The sequence below is a fragment of the Vulpes lagopus genome, chromosome 14 (genome assembly GCF_018345385.1).
Source record: "Vulpes lagopus strain Blue_001 chromosome 14, ASM1834538v1, whole genome shotgun sequence".
Taxonomy (NCBI): Eukaryota; Metazoa; Chordata; class Mammalia; order Carnivora; family Canidae; genus Vulpes; species Vulpes lagopus.
The window spans coordinates 528108-549050 of NC_054837.1; positions in this window are offsets into that span (position 1 = coordinate 528108).

The window sequence follows — 20943 nt, forward strand, 5'->3', positions numbered from 1 at the left end:
TCTTTGGTTAGGTTTATTCCTAGGTATCTTATGCTTTTGGGTGCAATTGTAAATGGGATTGACTCCTTAATTTCTCTTTCTTCAGTCTCATTGTTAGTGTATAGAAATGCCATTGATTTCTGGGCATTGATTTTGTATCCTGCCACGCTACCAAATTGCTGTATGAGTTCTAGCAATCTGGGGGTGGAGGCTTTTGGGTTTTCTATGTAGAGTATCATGTCATCGGCGAAGAGGGAGAGTTTGACTTCTTCTTTGCCAATTTGAATGCCTTTAATGTCTTTTTGTTGTCTGATTGCTGAGGCGAGGACTTCCAGAACTATGTTGAACAGCAGTGGTGAGAGTGGACATCCCTGTCTTGTTCCTGATCTTAGGGGAAAGGCTCCCAGTGCTTCCCCATTGAGAATGATATTTGCTGTGGGCTTTTCGTAGATGGCTTTTAAGATGTCGAGGAAAGTTCCCTCTATCCCAACACTCTGAAGGGTTTTGATCAGGAATGGATGCTGTATTTTGTCAAATGCTTTCTCTGCATCTAATGAGAGTATCATATGGTTCTTGGTTTTTCTCTTGCTGATATGATGAATCACATTGATGGTTTTACGAGTGTTGAACCAGCCTTGTGTCCCAGGGATAAATCCTACTTGGTCATGGTGAATAATTTTCTTAATGTGTTGTTGGATCCTATTGGCTAGTATCTTGTTGAGAATTTTTGCATCCATGTTCATCAGGGATATTGGTCTGTAATTCTCCTTTTTGGTGGGGTCTTTGTCTGGTTTCGGAATTAAGGTGATGCTGGCCTCATAGAACGAATTTGGAAGTACTCCATCTCTTTCTATCTTTCCAAACAGCTTTAGTAGAATAGGTATGATTTCTTCTTTAAAAGTTTGATAGAATTCCCCTGGGAAGCCATCTGGCCCTGGACTCTTGTGTCTTGGGAGGTTTTTGATGACTGCTTCAATTTCCTCCCTGGTTATTGGCCTGTTCAGGTTTTCTATTTCTTCCTGCTCCAGTTTTGGTAGTTTGTGGCTTTCCAGGAATGCGTCCATTTCTTCTAGATTTCCTAATTTATTGGCGTACAGCTGTTCATAATATGTTTTTAAAATCGTTTGTATTTCCTTGGTGTTGGTAGTGATGTCCCCTTTCTCATTCATGATTTTATTAATTTGAGTCTTCTCTCTCTTCTTTTTAATAAGGTTGGCTAATGGTTTATCTATCTTATTAATTCTTTCAAAGAACCAACTCCTGGTTCTGTTGATCTGTTCCACAGTTCTTTTGGTCTCGATATCATTGAGTTCTGCTCGAATTTTAATTAACTCTCTTCTTCTGCTGGGGGTGGGGTCTATTTGTTGCTTTTTCTCTAGTTCCTTTATGTGTAAGGTGAGCTTTTGAATTTGAGATCTTTCCAGTTTTTGAATGTATGCTTGTATTGTGATGTATTTCCCCCTCAGGACTGCTTTTGCTGCATCCCAAAGATTTTGAACGGTTGTATCTTCATTTTCATTAGTTTCCATGAATCTTTTTAATTCTTCCTTAATTTCTTGGTTGACCTTTTCATCTTTTAGCAGGATGGTCCTTAACCTCCACGTGTTTGTGGTCCTTCCATATTTCTTGTTGTGATTAAGTTCTAATTTCAAGGCATTATGGTCTGAGAATATACAGGGGACTATCCCGATCTTTTGGTATCGGTTCAGACCCGATTTGTGACCCAGTATGTGGTCTATTCTGGAGAAAGTTCCATGTGCACTTGAGAAGAATGTGTATTCAGTTGAGTTTGGATGTAAAGTTCTGTAGATATCTGTGAAATCCATCTGGTCCAGTGTATCATTTAAAGCTCTCGTTTCTTTGGAGATGTTGTGCTTAGAAGACCTATCCAGGGTAGAAAGAGCTAGATTGAAGTCACCAAGTATAAGTGTATTATTATCAAGGTATTTCTTGAGTTTGGTTATTAATTGGTTTAAATATTTGGCAGCTCCCACATTCGGGGCATATATATTGAGGAGTGTTAAGTCCTCTTGTTGGATAGATCCTTTGAGTATGAGATAGTGTCCCTCTTCATCTCTCACTATAGTCTTCGGGGTAAATTTTAATTTATCTGATATAAGGATGGCAACCCCTGCTTTCTTTTGAGGACCATTTGAATGGTAAATGGTTCTCCAACCTTTTATTTTCAGGTTGTAGGTGTCCTTCTGTCTAAAATGAGTCTCTTGTAGACAGCAAATAGATGGGTCCTGCTTTTTTATCCAGTCTGAAACCCTGCGCCTTTTGATGGGGTCATTAAGCCCGTTCACATTCAGAGTTACTATTGATAGATATGAGTTTAGTGTCATCATATCTATTCAGTCCTTGTTTTTGTGGATTGTTCCACTGAACTTCTTCTTAAAGGGGAATTTTAAGAGTCCCCCTTAAAATTTCTTGCAGAGCTGGTTTGGAGGTTACATATTCTTTCAGTTCCTGCCTGTCTTGGAAGCTCTTTATCTCTCCTTCCATTTTGAATGAAAGCCTTGCGGGGTAAAGTATTCTTGGTTGCATGTTCTTTTCATTTAGGACCCTGAATATATCCTGCCAGCCCTTTCTGGCCTGCCACGTCTCTGTGGAGAGGTCTGCTGTTACCCTAATATTCCTCCCCATAAAAGTCAGGGACTTTTTTTCTCTTGCTGCTTTAAGGATCTTCTCCTTATCTTTGGAATTTGCAAGCTTCACTATTAAATGTCGAGGTGTTGAACGGTTTTTGTTGATTTTAGGGGGGGATCTCTCTATTTCCTGGATCTGAATGCCTGTTTCCCTTCCCAGATTCGGAAAGTTTTCAGCTAGGATTTGTTCAAATACATATTCTGGCCCTCTGTCCCTTTCCGCGCCCTCGGGAACCCCAATTAAACGTAGGTTTTTCTTCCTCAGGCTATCATTTATTTCCCTTAATCTATCCTCATGGTCTTTTAATTGCCTGTCTCTTTTTTCCTCAGTTTCCCTCTTTGCCATCAACTTGTCTTCTATGTCACTCACTCGTTCTTCCACCTCGTCAAGCCTCGTCGTTAGGACTTCTAGCTTGGATTGCATCTCATTTAATTGATTTTTAATTTCTGCCTGATTAGATCTAAATTCTGCAGTCATGAAGTCTCTTGAGTCCTTTATGGTTTTTTCTAGAGCCACCAGTAGCTGTAAAATAGTGCTTCTGAATTGGCTTTCTGACATTGAATTGTAATCCATATTTTGTAACTCTGTGGGAGAGTGGGCTGTTTCTGATTCTTTTTTTTGAGGGGTTTTCCTTCTAGTCATTTTGCTCAGTGCAGAGTGGCCAAAAACAAGTTGTATTGGGAAAAGGAGAAAAAGAGAGAGAAGGAAAGAAAAGAGAAAAAGAAAAAAGAGAAAGAAGAAAAAAATAGGGGAAAAAGAGAAGAAAAAGAAAGAAAAAGAAAGAAAGGAGAAAAAAGAAAAAAGGGGGGGTGGGGGAAGCAATCAGAAATCAAGAAGAAAGAGAGAAAAAAAAAAGCACAAAACAAAACAGAACAAAAAAAAACAAAAACAAAAATACAAAAAACAAAACAAAAAAAAACCACGGGGGAGTATCTTCCGATTCTGTGTAGTTCAAGTCCCTTGATTTCCCTTGGAACTGGTCCGTCTCGCTGGTCTTCTGGGGGAGGGGCCTGCTGTGCTGATTCTCAGGTGTTAGCACTTGGGGGAGCTGCTCTGCCCCTGCCTGGTGCAGGGCTCGGTGGGGGTTGTTCACCCCGTGAGGCCCCGGGAGGAAGCCACAGTGGCGGGGGCAGCTCTGGGACCCTGGATCCAGCCCCCGCAGTAGCTCCGGGGCTCTCCTTCTGCAGGGCCTGGGGGCTCCGGGGCGGGGCCGCTGATCTGCTCAGTTCCAGGCAGGAGCGTCCTTGCTGTCCTGGGCCCTCCCGGCCTCTGCCTGTCCCGGGGGAGGCCGGATCCTGGGCTGTGTCCCGGCGCCCTGTGCTCCGGGGCCTGCGCTGTTGGATTCGCGCTCCCGGCGGTGCAGCCCCCTCCGCGGAGCCGCCGCCCGAGCCTCTCCGAGCTGTTCCCGGAGCCGCGCAGCCCCCTCCGCGCGGAGCTTCTTCCTCTGCCCGAGCCGCCGCCGCTGAGCTGTTCCCGGAGCCGCGCAGCCCCCTCCGCGGAGCCGCCGCCGGAGCCCCTCCGAGCTGTTCCCGGAGCCGCGCAGCCCCCTCCGCGCGGAGCTTCTTCCTCCGCCCGAGCCGCCGCCGCTGAGCTGTTCCCGGAGCCGCGCCGCCCCCTCCGCGCGGAGCTTCTTCCTCTGCCCGAGCCGCTGCCGCTGAGCTGTTCCCGGAGCCGCGCAGCCCCCTCCGCGGAGCCGCCGCCCGAGCCCCTCCGAGCTGTTCCCGGAGCCGCGCCGCCCCCTCCGCGGAGCTTCTTCCTCCGCCCGAGCCGCCGCCGCTGAGCTGTTCCCGGAGCCCCGCAGCCCCCTCCGCGGAGCCGCCGCCCGAGCCCCTCCGAGCTGCTCCGGGTCCCGCCGAGCGCTGCAGCCCTTAGGGAGCTCGGCGCACTCTCCCGGGGCGCAGTTCCTCTGTTACTGTCCCAGGGAGCCCGAGGGCATCCCCGCCTTTCTGGGGATCCTGCTCCAATTCCCGGGGAGCCCCTTTCCGCGGGGAAGGTTGGTGCAGCTCCTGCTCCTCCGGGACGGGGCTCTCCTGTCCTGGGGACACTCGCCCCGGCCTCAGCCCGGCTCCTCGGGGCCCCTCCCCCTTGGAGGCCTTTTGTGTCTTTATTTCTTTTTTCCCGTCTTCCTACCTTGATAGAAGCGCGAACTCTTCTCACTGGAGCGTTCCAGCTGGTCTCTCTTTAAATCTCAGGCCGAATTCGTAGGTTTTCAGGATGATTGGATGGTTTTCTAGGTAATTTGCTGAGGACCGGTGACCTGGAGACCCTACTCCTCCGCCATCTTGCCCCTCCCCCCTCCATTTGATAATAAAACTTTCTTATTAACATTCATTCATTTAAAATTTCTTTTTTTTTCATTTAAAATTTCTTAATCTTAATTCAGGTACAATGAAAAAAAAAAAAACCTCCCACATATAGATCTTTAACAAATATGTCCCTTCAAGAAAATGATAATATGTAAATAAACAGTTTATCTTTTCTATTACTTTTCTATTTATGCTATCAACTTTAGGAGAAAGAATAACTATATTCTGCATTTCAGAATGCAAGAAAATTCTTCCTGGAAAATGGTATTTTCTATTTGAAGATTGGAATGGATTCTAATTGTTACTAACACACACACACACACACACACACACATCCTGGGTAGCGTCCAGTGGCCTGAACACTTACAATAAAGAGCAGAGACAAGCTCAGGGGTAGAAGCATGCCTAGGAGCACATAAAAATAGATGTAAGGACCAAAATTTTTGTATTATATATTAAACATCCGCCATGGAAGAAATGCTAACCTCCCAAGAAGACATTAGCCAACCTTTGTCATTATTATGCCAGAACTGGCATAGCAGCCCTCCAAGGAAGTGATCACGAGGGCAAAGATAGAAACTACACATGGACCCCCCAGCATGGATTCCCACTTCCCACACAGTCCAGTTATTGCCCCCACTGGTTTGAGGAACACTCAGAACTGCAGTGGGGTCTCAGACTCTTACTCAACCCTTCTTTGGTTCTTCTCTCCTTTCTGAGCTATCAGACTTGCACTGTGGGGTAGGGACTTCCCCTAACTTCTCTCGCTTTCCTCTTCAGTCCTTCACAAGCACTAGTCCCCAACAAAACTTGCATGAAGAATTCTGTCTTGGCATATCTGCTTTTCAGAGACCTGAATCAATGCAACAGTCAGTAAGTTTTTATTTTAATATAGATATTTCTTATTTCTCAAATGTCATCTTTCTGAAAAGTCTGTGCCTTAATATAAAAATATAGCACTATGAAAATAGCAGAATGAGTGCATGTGCCAATAGAACCAATGCACCAACACTAGGGATGATAGGTGAAAGGATATAGATATTATTTTGCCATACTTAAGTAGTGACTTGCTGATAAAAAAATTTGTGAGAAATTCATAAGGGACTATGAGACAAGAGTATATTAAAATGCAAAGCAGCAGACTGAGACACACCTGGCTTTGGACATTTGCCTTGGTTTACCACTTTTCATTAATAATTTAAAATGACTATTATTTTGTCCTTTCTTATTGTACTTGTAGGGGAGGGAAGATAGTTTTCCCTCTATCTGCCTAGGTTTTTGGCTATGACCACCTCCCCATAAAAATAGATTAACAGGAGAAAAGCAAACAATTATAATGACATTTATACCTTCTCTATCCATGGGAGATACCCAGGAAACCTGAGTAATTTCTCAAAATGACCTAAGCCACTCCCTTAAATACCACCCTCAGCTAATGACAAAAGAAAGATATGATGGGGTGAGGGTAGGGGAGTGGTAAGACTGTTCATGGAAGGTTACCAGGAAAAAAAAGTGCAATAACAAGTGACAAGAGTAGAGTTGTCCATAAGAGGCACCTAACTCTGGGAAATGAACAAAGGGTGGTAGAAAGGGAGGTGGGCAGGGGGTGGGGTGACTGGGTGACGGGCACTGAGGGGGGCACTTGACGGGATGAGCACTGGGTGTTATTCTGTATGTTGGCAAATTGAAGACCAATAAAAAATAAATTTTAAAAAAAAGTATGGTTGTCAAGCAGAATTAGGTTGGTGCCTGGTGCCTCCTCCATTGGTAAGAGATTCTAAACATTTAATCAACCTTCTCTTCCAGGAACAGAGAGACAGATGCTTACAAATGGAAATTTCCCCAAAACAGATACCCCTGAGAGATAGTGTGGGTTCATAAAATAAAACATTGCAGTTAAGGGAGCCCAATGAATTTTTTTGGCTTCCCAGTGCATAAAATGTTATATTTATGCTATACTGCAGCCTATTAAGTGTGAAATGGCATTATGTATAAAAAAAGTACCTGAATTAAAAAATATATATTATTGTTAAAAATTGCTACCCATTATCTGAGCTTTCAGCAACTTGTCATCTTTTGCCAGTAGAGGGTCTTGCCTCGATGGTGTAGGCTGATGACCGACCTGGGTGGTGGCTGCTGAAGGCTGGGGTGGTTGTGGCAAGTTCTTACAATAAGACAATCCCAAAGTTTGCTACATCGATTGGCTCTTTTTTCATGAACGATTTCTCTGCAGCATGTGATACTATCTAATAGCATTTTACCCACAACAGAACTTCTCTCAGAATTGGAGTCCATCTTCTCAAACTGCTTTATCAACTCAGTTTACATGATTTTCTCAATCATTGCTGTTATTTCAACCATCTTCACAGCATCCTCACCAGGGAATAGATTCATCTTGGGAAACCACTTCTTCAGTCATCCATAGGAAGCCACTTGTCTGTTGAAGCTCTATCTTGAGACTGCAGCGATCTGGTCCCATGTTCAGGTCCCACTTCTGATCCCCGTTCTCTTGCTGTTCCCACATCTGAGGTGACTTCATCCTCTGAAGTCCTGAACCCCTCAAAGGTTGGAATCACCTTCTTCCAAACTCCTGTTAATGTTAATATTTTGACCTTTCCCCATGAATCACAGATATTCTTAATGGCATCAGGATTAGTGAATCCTTTCCAGAGGGTTTTCCACTTGCTTTACCCAGATCCATCAGCAGAATCACTATTGATGGCAACTGTAGACTTATGAAAGCTTTTGTGAAATGACGAGACTTGAAAGTTGAAATGAGTCCTTGATCCAGGTCTGTAGAATGGATGCGTGTTAGCAAGCGTGACAACATTAACCTCATCGTACGTCTTCACTCTTGGGCTCCTGGGTGACCAAGTGTGTATCATCAATGAGCAGTGGTATTTTAAAAGAAATCTTTTTTCCTGAGCAGTAAGTCTCAAAATTGGGCTCAAAATATTCAATAAACCATGTTGTGAACAGGTTTCACATCCTGTTCACAACATCCGGGCTTCGTGGTTCCATTTCTAGAGCACAGGCAGAGGGGATTCAGCATGACTCTTAGGGGCCCTCAGATTTTTTGGAACAGTCAAGAAACATTGGCTTCAACTCAACGTCACCAGCTGCTTGAGCCCTAATGAGAGGTCAGCCTGTCCCTTGAGGCTCTGAAGCCGTGCTCCGACTTCTCTTCTCTCCCTAGGATGCTCCCAGACAGCATCTGTTTCCAACAGATGACTGTTTCATCTACATTAACGTCTGTTGTTTAGTGTGGTCACCTTCCTAAATTGTCCCTGCTGGACCTTCTGGAGAGCTTGCTGCGGCTTCTCCATCAGCACCTGCTGCCTCACCTGGCCCCTTTATGTTATGGAGACGCTTCTCTCCTTCACCATCGTGACCAACCTCTGCTGGCTCCAGACTCTCCTTCTGCAGCCTCCTCACCCCCCTCCGCCTTCACAGAAGTGAAGAGAGTCAGGGCCTGGCTCTGGGTTAGGCTGTGACTTTAGGGAAGTATGTGGATGGTTTGATCTTTTATCCAGACCACTCACACTTTCTCCACGTCAGCAATAAGGCTGTTTGGCTTTCTTACCACCCTTGTGTTCACTGGGGCAGCACTTGTGATTTCCTTCAAGAACTTATCTGTCTCATTCACAATTTGGCTAAGGTTCGGTGCAAGAGCCCTAGCTCTCGGCCTGTCTCAGCTTGGACATGCCTTCCTCATTCAGCTATATCATTTCTAACTTGTGATTTAAAATGAAAGACTTGGGATCCCTGGGTGGCGCAGCGGTTTGGCGCCTGCCTTTGGCCCAGGTCGCGATCCTGGAGACCCGGGATCGAATCCCACGTCGGGCTCCCGGTGCATGGAGCCTGCTTCTCCCTCTGCCTGTGTCTCTGCCTCTCTCTCTCTCTCTGTGACTATCATTAATAAAAAAGAAATTTAAAAAAAAAATAAAAAAATAAAAAATAAAATGAAAGACTTGTGACTCTTCTTTTCACTTAAACCCTGAAAGACCATTATTGTAGTATTATTAATTGATCCGATTTCAATATTGTTGTATCTTAGGAAGTACTGAGGCCCCAGGAGGAGAGAAAGGCTCTCATTGGAGCAGTCAGCACACACACACACACACACACACACACACACACACACACAGAGCTGTCCAACAACTTTGCCATCTTGTATGGGTGCTTTTCATGACACCTCCAAACAATTACAATAGAAACCCCAAAGATCACCAATCACAGATCAGTGGAGCAAATGTAATAATAATGAAAATATTTGAAAATCTGCAAGAACTGCCAGAATGTGATACAGAGACATAATGAACAAGTGTTGTTGGAAAATTGGTGCCAACTGACGTGCTGACGCAGGGTTGCCACGGACCTTCAATCTGTAAAAAACTCAATATCTACAGAGTGCAGTAAAGCAAAACACAATAAAATGAGGTGTGTCCGTAAATGTAAATGGTTGTTGGTTTTCAAAGCTTCTGCTGTGTCTGCCATTTCTTAAAAATAATGAGCTTAATGTCATTCTTACGCTAAAGAGGAATATTTTGGGGTGGCAAATTCTGCTCCTCTTCAGACTTCACCCTATCTTTAATATTAATGAAAACTAATATATACTCAAATGTCAGTTCCAGTTCTAAACCGACATGTATACATCTACCACTTCACATCACCACTCGTTTCAATATGGCTGGAACATTCTGATAAGTAGGATTTATTTTAGTGAAATTAATAACCATGAAAATAAATATAGGAAATTTTACTGTTAATGGTTTCAGTTTGAGTTTATTAATATTTCCTTCTCATTTGTGATTTTAAACATCTTTCATGAATGGATAAAGAAGATGTGGTTTATGTATACAATGGAATATTACTCAGCCATTAGAAACGACAAATACCCACCATTTGCTTCAACGTGGATGGAACTGGAGGGTATTATGCTGAGTGAAGTAAGTCAATCGGAGAAGGACAAACAGTGTATGTTCTCATTCATTTGGGGAATATAAATAATAGTGAAAGGGAATATAAGGGAAGGGAGAAGAAATGTGTGGGAAATATCAGAAAGGGAGACAGAACATAAAGACTCCTAACTCTGGGAAACGAACTAGGGGTGGTGGAAGGGGAGGAGGGTGGGGGGTGGGGGTGAATGGGTGACGGGCACTGAGGGGGACACTTGACAGGATGAGCACTGGGTGTTATTCTGTATGTTGGTAAATTGAGCACCAATAAAAAATTAATTTGTTAAAAAAATAAAATAAGCATATTTCAGATTATGTGCCAACTGCTTCAAATACTGTATGGAAAATGAACACATAGCTTGGTTTGAAATGAGTGCAATGTTTAAACAGTAATGTTGGATACAGGGAGTACATTCCATATCCAAACTGCAGGACATAAAACTTATAAATTCAGAAGATATATATAATCACTGACCATTATAAATACAAAATTTTATACCCTCTAGAGATTATAAATAAGAAATAATATATGATGATATGGAGTTTGGCTCAACACCCATCCTGTTTATTTCAGGCTTATGCTATAGAAATTAAAATTTATCAGGGAATGTAGATGTTTGGATTTCTATAATTCCATCTACTTTTTGTGGAAGTGACAAAGATGTGAATATATTTTACTGTTAGAAAGCTTTACATCAGAGCAGATTATTATACTTTACTGTGAACTAAAGTGGTGTTTCAGCATTTCTGTGTGATCCGTATCATTCATTGTTTGTCCTTCTTTACATACATATCCTTTATATAGAAAAATATGTTTCATCTGTGACTGAGATAGTCAATGTTCATTTATGTATAACTGTATTAGCTATTTTACAACATTGGTGATATATCAACATCAAAATGTACATACCAAAATACAAAATCATTATCATGCCCACGCAAACTAAAACAAAAAGTAAACCAAAAGCTTATGTGTGAACATTCAACTCATATAAGGTATTGTATGATTTTAGTGTTGCCCTCAAGAACCCCACTAACATGGAGAACCCGCACTATTCCAGAGTTAGTTCTTAACACTTAGAATCTCATTTTTATTGATGAACAAATAATAAGCAATTCAGTAAGGAATGATTCTGAAAAATAAAGAAATCTTTGTAAGACAAAAGAGATAAATCCTAAATACCAGTCTGCACAGATAAGGCAGGTTATGACAGCATTTCTACTACTTAGAAACAAAAGTATCTGATGTAGGTTGACTATTTAAATTGGGATCAACTCTCCTTATTGTTTAAGATATTTTTATGTCATTTGTCCTACTTTCTTTAGAAAACATTCACTGTACTGGCATCTTTAGATGGTGAAACGTCTAGTTAGCAAGCATGTTTGCCTCCATATTTTGGAGAGATGGGTAGAGGTGAGTTCCCTGGTCGGGAGATTTCACATCCAGAGTGAAGTCCCTCTGTCAGTATTTAAAAGATAATGACCATTTAGAGGTAAGTAAGTTTGGGAATTGGCATAAAAGCCTAGTTTTTCAAAGCATCAGAACTATTTTTGTGGCTGCTCTATCCAACTTTTCTTTCTAAGTTTGCTAAAGTATTCAGGCTAAAGAGAAATTTGTATAGAGTTTACACATTTTCCTTCTTTTCTTCCATTTGTGATCATTAAAAAAATATCAGAACAATGTTTAGATGAATGCAAGATGGATTTATTTTCGGATCCATTAATTTTTCAAGGATAGATTTTTTTTTTTGCCATTCATTGGTACCTTTTGATTTCTGTTGAAAGAGACACAATTAAAATGACATTAGCATTGCTCCAGAAGAACAATCAGGATTGTGTTGTGCTGTTTAATTTTCCTGATAAATAATAGCTAAGATGACCCCATGGAGCTCAGTTGTTATTCTTCTCATCTGAAAAGATTCATACTTATAAAGTTCACTATTTTCTATACTATTTAGTCTCCAAAATGATTCCAATTGAATAGCAAAAAAAAAAGAAAAGAAAAGAAAGTAAAAGTAAAAGAAAAAGAAAAAGAAAAAGAAAAAAGAAAAAAGAAAAGAAAGAAAGAAGTGAAAAATCCCCCAAATGACAAAACTGTGTCCAATTCCATCTCCAGGTAATTACAGTACTAGGTCTAATCATGCTTTTTTTATTCGTATTTGCACGGACTTCATAGTCAGAGACCTGATATCGATTCCCATCTTGGCCACTTTGAGCTATGAGATTTAGGCAAATACATAATCCTTTACACTTCAGTTTCTGCATATGTAATATCTAATAACAAACTGACCTGAAAAGAGGTCATAATATATGAAAAATATTAATTGTCATATATAGTAAGTTCTTAACAAAAATAAATATAATTATTATCTTCCCCCAAAGAGAATTCATTTTCAAATATTTCAATTGACATCTATCATGTGAAAACATAATTTGGAGGCAAATACCATTTTATGGCAATCACAGTTAATTTGTCTAAGGCACACAGAATTTGCATAGAACATATTGTCACTTGGACCAAAATCCATGTCCCATTGTGCCTCTGGGTTAACAGGCAGTCCCCATGAGGGCTAAGAGACCTCATTTGTGCATGGTTTGAGGAAAGTCCCATCCTGCTCTACAGCTCTCAAGGACCCACTGCCCACAGTTAGAGGCTCTGAAAGAGTCAGCTCACAGCTCTGACAGTGACCCAGTTCCACAGGGATGCCAGAGAAGTGGCAAGGAGGAGTGTTAACGGGGCTGCTTATCAACAGGGAAAGAGTCATTATAGAAAGAAAATCGCAGGGAAATCACGAAAACGTGAGAATATGAGGTGGACATTAGAGTACAGCTGCAAAAGCTCCTGGGTTTAAATAGAGCCTCTTCCACTGAATACCTTTGTGTTCTTGGGAAAGTTTTTGAGGCTTTTGGTGTGGCTTTTCATCTATGAACTGGGGCTGATAATGGTTATCATATAGGTTGTTGTGAATATTTGACAGTACAATCTAAGGGACTAAACTAAAGTCCTTACCTAATGTGAAGTGTATACACAGCTCCCAAAGGTGGAAGAGATTGCATTCACTGAGGAAAAAATATGGAAAGAAATAAAATTAAAATTAAGAAGGTAAAGGTGGATGAAAATTTAGCGTGCAAATATTAATACAAGACAAATAGGTATTGATGAGGACTCATGCATTGCTGATGAGAATAGGCGCAGTCACTTTGGAAAATAATTTGCCAGTTCCTCAGTATGTTAAATATGGAGATACTATATGGCCTAGCAATTTCACAACTAGGTAAATACCCATAAGGGTTGAAAGCACATTCTCGGGACACCTGGGTGGCTCTTTCCGTGAAGCATCTGCCTTCAGTTCAGGTCATGATGATCCCAGGGTCCTGGGATTGAATCCTGCATCAGGCTCCCTGCTCAGCAAAGAGTCTGCTTCTCCCCCTCCCTCTGCTGCTTATGTTCTCTGTCTCTTTGTCAGATAAATAAAATAAAGTGAAAAGTCACATTCACACGCAAACTTGAACATAGTGGCCTAACTCATAAAAGCCACCAGTTGGTGATGAACAAAATGTAGCCTGTAGTCGTGTGGATAACAGGACTGAGGGACTGACCTGCTGCTACATAGATGAGCCGTGAAAACGTGTCAAGTGAAGGAAGCCAGATCTCAGGGCCACATTTCATGATTCTGTTTATATAAAATGTCCAGAATAGGTAAATCCAGAGACATAAAATAGATGAATGATTGCCAGGGGCCAGGGGAGGAAACTGCCATTGGGGGTTTTGGGGGGATGAAGTTGTTTTGAAACAAGATAGTGGTTGTGGTTGCACAACTCTGTGAATGTACTAAAAACTACTAAATTGTAACTTCAGAAAGATGGGTTTTATGATATACCATGTATAGCTTAGTAAAACAACTGAAGCTAGGAAAAATAAGGCAGGAAAACACCCAATGTGGCAAAGAAATAGTGAATTCTGTGAGAGAATATGTAGATTCCAAAATAAACATGCCATTTCTTTGTACACAGAACTATGATTAAAACGTGTTTTTTTTTCCCTTGAGATCTTTAAGTCGGCTGAGTAGCAAAATCTTAACTAACCAGAATGAGCTCAAAAGGAATCAAAGTAAAGTAAATAAAATACAAAGAAATGAAGTATAATTAATACATTTAAAATACACTTATTATACACTTAATTTCTGGTTGATACAATTTTTTATGTAAACACCATTTGTCATATGAACCTGGACTTGCCACAAATATAATGCACTTAGATTTAAATATACAAACATATATATGTATGTATATTTTTAAATATACACATTTATGCTTCAGTTCCTAAATCTGTCCTCATGAGATACTTTTAAAAATACAAAGAGTAATATAAATAATTATCTTCTAATCATACCTCCGTTTTTAAGAGTTCTTCATTCTGAATTAAACTGTTTCCAGCAGTGAACACCTAGGATCTGAGTTTCCCAGCTTCACATACAGCACTTTCCAAGTCTCTCTGCTTCTCTTAAAGTCAAAGATGCTCCACGTATACTTTACGGCTTATTTTGTCCCGTATCTTTCTCCCTCTTCCTCCTGTAAACTTTGCCACAATGCCCATGAAAAGAGTCACATAAAACACCATTATTTCAACATAAAGAGAATTGTAACTCGTGAAGTAACCGTGCACTACAATTTAAAAGAGGATGGCAAGAACATCTAGAAAACCTACAACGGAAAGATAGTTAATAATGCATGAAGATAAAAGAACTGAAACTTCACTCATCTGCGTGGCATGTTAGCGTTCACAGACATGAAATGCAATTCTTCTGTAGTGACTTCAACGACAAAATCACTTGCAAGGCTCCGTGTGAAATTTGCTGACTCGAGTCTCAGGTATTGAGTCCCATAGGGGACTGGTAATACCCCAGGAAACTGAAACAGAGCAAGGACAAAAATTCTTCTAGTCAGTTGGACATCTGCCCTGATTGATCAGTGTGGACCCACCACTAGCCTGGTTTGACCTTAGTTAACTGAAAACACCAACTTACCAGGTTACTTTGGAAGTTTCTATATAATTATGGAATAATACACAACATGAAGAAAAAATGGGCATATGTGTGCTTGTATGTTGCCTGTGTGCGATGTTGGACACCGTATTTTCTAGGACACATCTCTACTGATTCTGAGTCATTTATGCAGGTTGAGTTTTCTTGCTCCATTAGCTTAGAGGTAACAGGTGACCTTGAGAACCAAGCCAAAGAAACTAAGCTGAACATAAATGAACATGGACCAGCCCATCTTCTTGCGTAGCTTGTTGATAATGGGATTTAATTATGATAAAATAAATATACATAAAATAAATCTACAGTTTATTTAACATTACGTGTTGGAGTTATTCTGCTGAAGCAAATGAACAAAATTGGTCCTTCTGAAATTAGTGTTCAAAAAAGATCCAGCAGATATTAACTCACTGGAAATGCTGAAAAATGTTAAAACTTGAGGGTTCTGGGAAACTTTTCTGAAAAGAATAAATTTTATGGAGCTTGACACCTGAAAAGAATGTTGCAGGCATATGTAATTAATTCCTTATTCAATTTCAAAGTATTTCTACTGTCTCCAGGACTTTTCTCTTACAGTTATTCTTTCAAACAAGGCAGCAGATACCTATCAAGACTTTGAAATCAGTCATCGCTGGTTTTCTTCAATCTCTTACTTGCATATTTGATTTATTTCATACATCTACACAATAAGAATCATCTTGTCCTCTCATCTCTACCTATAGTCTTGAGACCCACAAATCGATCTGGTGATTTGATGTGACTAAACTATATTCCAATAAAAATCCAATATTAAATTAATATTCTGCATAACAATTCCAGGTACATGGAATAGCACTGAATAATGGGAATGAGACAATAAAAAAAAAACCCACTCGCTTGGATATTCAAATATCAAAATATCTTTTACACGACTTAGTTTCAATATACTCTGTTTCTATTAATTCTGCTATTTCATATGCTAATCAGTATGAAGCACCAATCAGAATGCTGAACTATAAATATCACTGACTCATTCTTTTTAAAGCTTATATGAGTCTTATTGTTAATGTTAATATGCATAGTTGATCAAATATCTTATATAATTAATCTTTTCAACTGGCCTTTTGGGCTACGTTGGATAAAAGATCACTGTTTCAGAACAGACAAAATTTTTCTCTTTTTAGAGGAGGGAATACATATTAGGTGCATTCAATACTGAAATATTAAAGATATTAGATAGCATTCTAAGAGGACGTGTTTCGAAAAGATAATGGTTCAAAAATCCTCTAAAACCATGAATAGCAAATAATTATTTTAAGCACTTGTAGCCAACTCCCTGAAAAAGTGTCCACACCAGGGATCAGATCTGAGTTTCTGTCTAATAGCTAGCTATAAGTGACTGAAGGTTTTAATATTAGTTGATTTTGGGGAGACCAGAGAATGGTGTTTCTAACTGAACTTCCAGAAGTTATTCATAAAGATTTTAAGCAAGAATGCTCTAAAGAGCCTCTCTGATACCACCTCCTCTCTTCTTTCTCATTCATACACTTATTTTTATGTTATTATTCTACAGCTACTATCAAAATTCACTGTAATTAACAATTTCCCAAGTCATTAGGCCCTAGGCCCCTCTCTTATTCTCTTGAGTCTTTCTTAATCTAGATTTCTCAGTCCACTGCTGGGGTAACTTTCCTGTTCTTTTTAAAATATTTTTTTTTCTTTTTTCTTTTTTTTTTTTTTTTTTTTGAGCAAGAGAGAGAGAGAGAGCATGAGCAGGGAGTAGAAGTATGGGCAGAGGGAGAGGGAGAAAAAGAATCTCAAGCAGACTCCATTCCCACGTGGGGCTCCATCTCACAGCCCTGACATCATGACCTGAGCTGAAATCAACAAAGACCCCACCAACCGAGCCACCCAGGTGCCCCCCCGCCTTGTCCTTCTGTGTTTGCATTACACTGGTCTGCCCAGAGCAGCTAGAAAAGATGGCAGAGCTGAGCTGCAAATGTCAGCAAAAACATAGAGAGGAGGAGGGCTTACCCATAGCAGCAGAGTTCCTCCAAACATCGAAGGAGAGGTAGTTTAAACTGAAGTTGAAAGACGTGGCTTTAGAGGAGGAGGAACATTTTCAGGTGTCTTCCTATGTGTTCAGACACCATGAAGTATATGTAAACATTCTGACCACACACTGTGGCTGAAGACAATATCCAGTTCTTGCAGAAGAGGAAATAAATCTTAGACTGATGGCCTATCTTGTCCAAAATCATATAGGTAGAACGTGGGAGAGTCATAGTTAGCAGCACACTGATCCCTGCACCACTGGTCACATTCTCTGATGTGTCGAGCAGTGTGGGAAGGACCTGATATATGTGTGTTGAGATGCCCTGACTGTCTGCTGGCGACATTACATGAGCCCACGCACTCCTACACTCTCCACTGTGTTCAGAGGAAGCCTTGGAATCATGTTTCCCAGAATTGTTTGCAAACATGTTTTTGGTTTGGGTTCTCTCAGTGGGGGTTCCTTGCCTGAGATTCAGATGGCTGAAGAAAGAAGCCATAGTTCTGCAGCCACAGCAAAGCATGAGAGCAGCTGGCCAGGTGCAAGCGTGAAAGGTGCCCACAGTGGTCCTGTGCGAAGCTCTGCCATTTGTAGTGCTTTGCTCTAATTTGGAAGGATGCAGATGACAAATGCGAGCGCTAGAGGTGACCTTCCCTGACCTTTCTCCTTCAGGTCTCCTGCAGTTTGTAAGGAGTTATTTCCTTATATTTCATCCTTCCCTGCTGGAATTTCCAAGGAATTTCTTTTTTTCCAGTCCAAACACAGATACTGGTACTACATACCTCTGAAGCCTACATGTCATGTTTGGCCCAAATATACTTTCACTCCAGAGAATTCCTGCCCTCAGGGTCAACCTTCTACCTGAGAGATAATGGTAACTACATAATGGCATCTTTATAGACTAGTATGAATTAACTGATATTATGTTATATTTTATAGTAGGTAAAATCTCAGGTACTTTGGATATTCCAGTATTATCTATTTAGCCAAATATTTTGCTATTATCTGTGCAAACATTTTTGTTTAAAATAATAAAGGGGATCGTAGTGTTGTGTGTGTTCCTTCTTTAAGCAGAATGTAGTATTAAATTTTATAAAGAAGTTTAAATTTAATGCCTGTAAAGTTCTTTGGATGATCCCACGTTTATTTATTTTAGCATGAAAGTGAACAATATAAAAAGTTAAGTTGTTGATGGAAAAATGCTAACACACCCAAGAAGATTATTTTCAAAGCTACACATTAAAGCTTTGGGGCCTTTTCATGATCTTTATTCTGCACATGACTGAGTAAAACTTTAAGGCTTAAATTTCCTTAGGTGTCTTAATGGTTAGGGACCGATTTATCTGACAGCTTGGTCACAGAGTGGCAACATGAGTAGGCTGGATCTCAGCACACATCCCAGGACTTAGAGCTCCAACAAATTAGGAACATGTGTTGGAAACTGGAACAGTTTAACAGAACACGCAATGATTATTAGGTTGAAAATCTCTGTGAAGGGAGTAAGAAACTGGCACATCAAGCCTGCAGTGTTCTTTCTCATAAACATTGAAGTGAAATAGATAAGGGTTCATTGGCTTCTTATGTCTGCCATTTCACCATTTGAGGTGTTGTACACTGATTTTTACAGTGACTGACTCTGGTTCAGGAAACAGACACATTTTTTTAAGTGCACTTATTTATCAGAAAAAAGAAGAACGTAATGTATCAAATGTAAATGTTACAGATTAGATGATTAATGTATCAGCTGGAAAAACAGACTACAGGCATGTAAACTGAGGAATTATTTAACAGTCAAAAACATATATTGCATAGACAATCACACAAAGACAAATGCTATGATCCCACTTATCTAAAATAATAAAACTCATAGAAACAAAGAGTAGAATGGTGGTTGCCAGAGGCAAGGGGAAGGGGAAGATGTGGTTTTGCTAATCAATATGTGTAAAATTCCCGTTATGCAAGGTGAATATGTTCTGGAGATCTGAGGTCCAACAGTGTGCCTGTAGCTAGAAATACTATAATTTTTTTTAAATTTATTTATGATAGTCAGAGAGAGAGAGAGAGAGAGAGAGAGAGATTGAGGCAGAAACACAGGCAGAGGGAGAAGCAGGCTCCATGCACCGGGAGCCCGACGTGGGATTCGATCCCGGGTCTCCAGGATCGCGCCCTGGGCCAAAGGCAGGCGCCAAACCGCTGCGCCACCTAGGGATCCCTAGAAATACTATATTGTGCACTTGAAAATCTAAGACAGTAGATCTCACGTTGTGTTCTTTCCACACCAAAATAAATATATATTTTTAAATAATATATATATTTGCTAATATAAAGGGTTATTTTTTCCTCCAGAAATATCAAATTTATACTTTCAACTGAATTTAATCCTCAAAGAAAAACTTTGAGTTTCTGGACCAAATATATGACTTATACCAATGATTTCCAATCATTTCTAGACCAAAAAGACATTTTAAAAATTTAAAACAAAAGTATTTATTTAAAGTAATGTTTATTCTAATTTCAAATTATTTACTATTTACATGAGCCTTAGGAGACTAAAAAGATAAATGTACAGAAAGGATTCTGCCTAAAGTAGCTTCACCTAGGGTATGTTGTTTTTTGATCACAAGACTCAGCATTAAGTATCAAATGAAGTTTTCCAATAATCTTTCCTTTATGATTTAAAAGCATATTTCTTATTCATTGTGAAAACCAGATGAGACTATCTCAGGGATAAATGCTCTGCACCAATAACCAGGTGGTTGGAGTCCATGATGTCTATATTTGAGGAGACAGTCAAAAATGATTAGATAGACATGGGCATCCTTCCAACAGTGAGTCTGAGAGCACATGTGCAAAGGCTGGAAGGCTTTGCCAAGCCCCATCCATCCCCTACCATCATAGAGAAGCATCCTCTTGTATTCACAGGTGTAACTGCCTTCTGGCTCAAAACCAGAACAGACCTTTCTCTGAACATCTTGGCTGGCCCTTTAGGACCAGAAAGATGCCCATCTTCAAACACTGACCCATGTCTTCCAGTATAAGAAGGAAACAAATCATCATATGGTCTCACTCATACGTGGAATATAAGAAATAGTGAAAGGGATTATAAGGGAAAGGAGGGGAACTGAGTGGGAAAAATTAGAGAGGGAGACAAACCATGAGAGACTCCTAACTTTGGGAAACAAACTAGCAGAAGGGGAGGTAGGCAGGGGGTTGGGATAACAGGGTGACAGGCACTGAGGAAGGCACTTGATTGGATGAGTATTGGGGCAGTGGGTGTTATACTATATGTTGGCAAATTGAATTTTAATTTAAAAAATGTAGAATGAATAAATAAATAAATAAATAAATAGAAAAAAAGAAGAGGGAAATAAATCAAATTGGCACATTTTTGATTAATCATAGACGATTCCATATATTCTATGTGAGGGACAAAATAGAGGATGTGTTTTTGCCTTGAGGTCCTTTTATTGAAAGCATGTGATTAATGTAGCTCCGAAGAGTTGATTCAGTTTCTACCTGCTAAGCATTCAAACCTTCAGGCTGGGTTTTCTTAACATGTGTCTTGGGCTGACAGCTTATGTCTTCTCTCCAGAAAAAAATGTCTACCTTCAGGTCACCATAAGCAGGACGGAATAGACATGGGCTCTCATTTCCGAGTTTTACAGAAGATTCTTATTTTATGTCAATGTGCAACCATTTTGTGAATCATCTGTGTACATCTTAACTACCTCTGACAGTTTCAGGTCTGCCTTCACCCAGAATTTGTTTGCTGCCATCAGTTACTGTACCGCAGTGATTAGTTTTCATTAACAATGTTCAATACATCTTTCTACTTTTGGCTGAGATATACATACATTTTGACCTTGAAATTCATTATTCTTTTATTTATTTATTTTATTTATTTATGATAGTCACACACACACAGAGAGAGAGAGAGAGAGAGAGGCAAAGACATAGGCAGAGGGAGAAGCAGGCTCCAT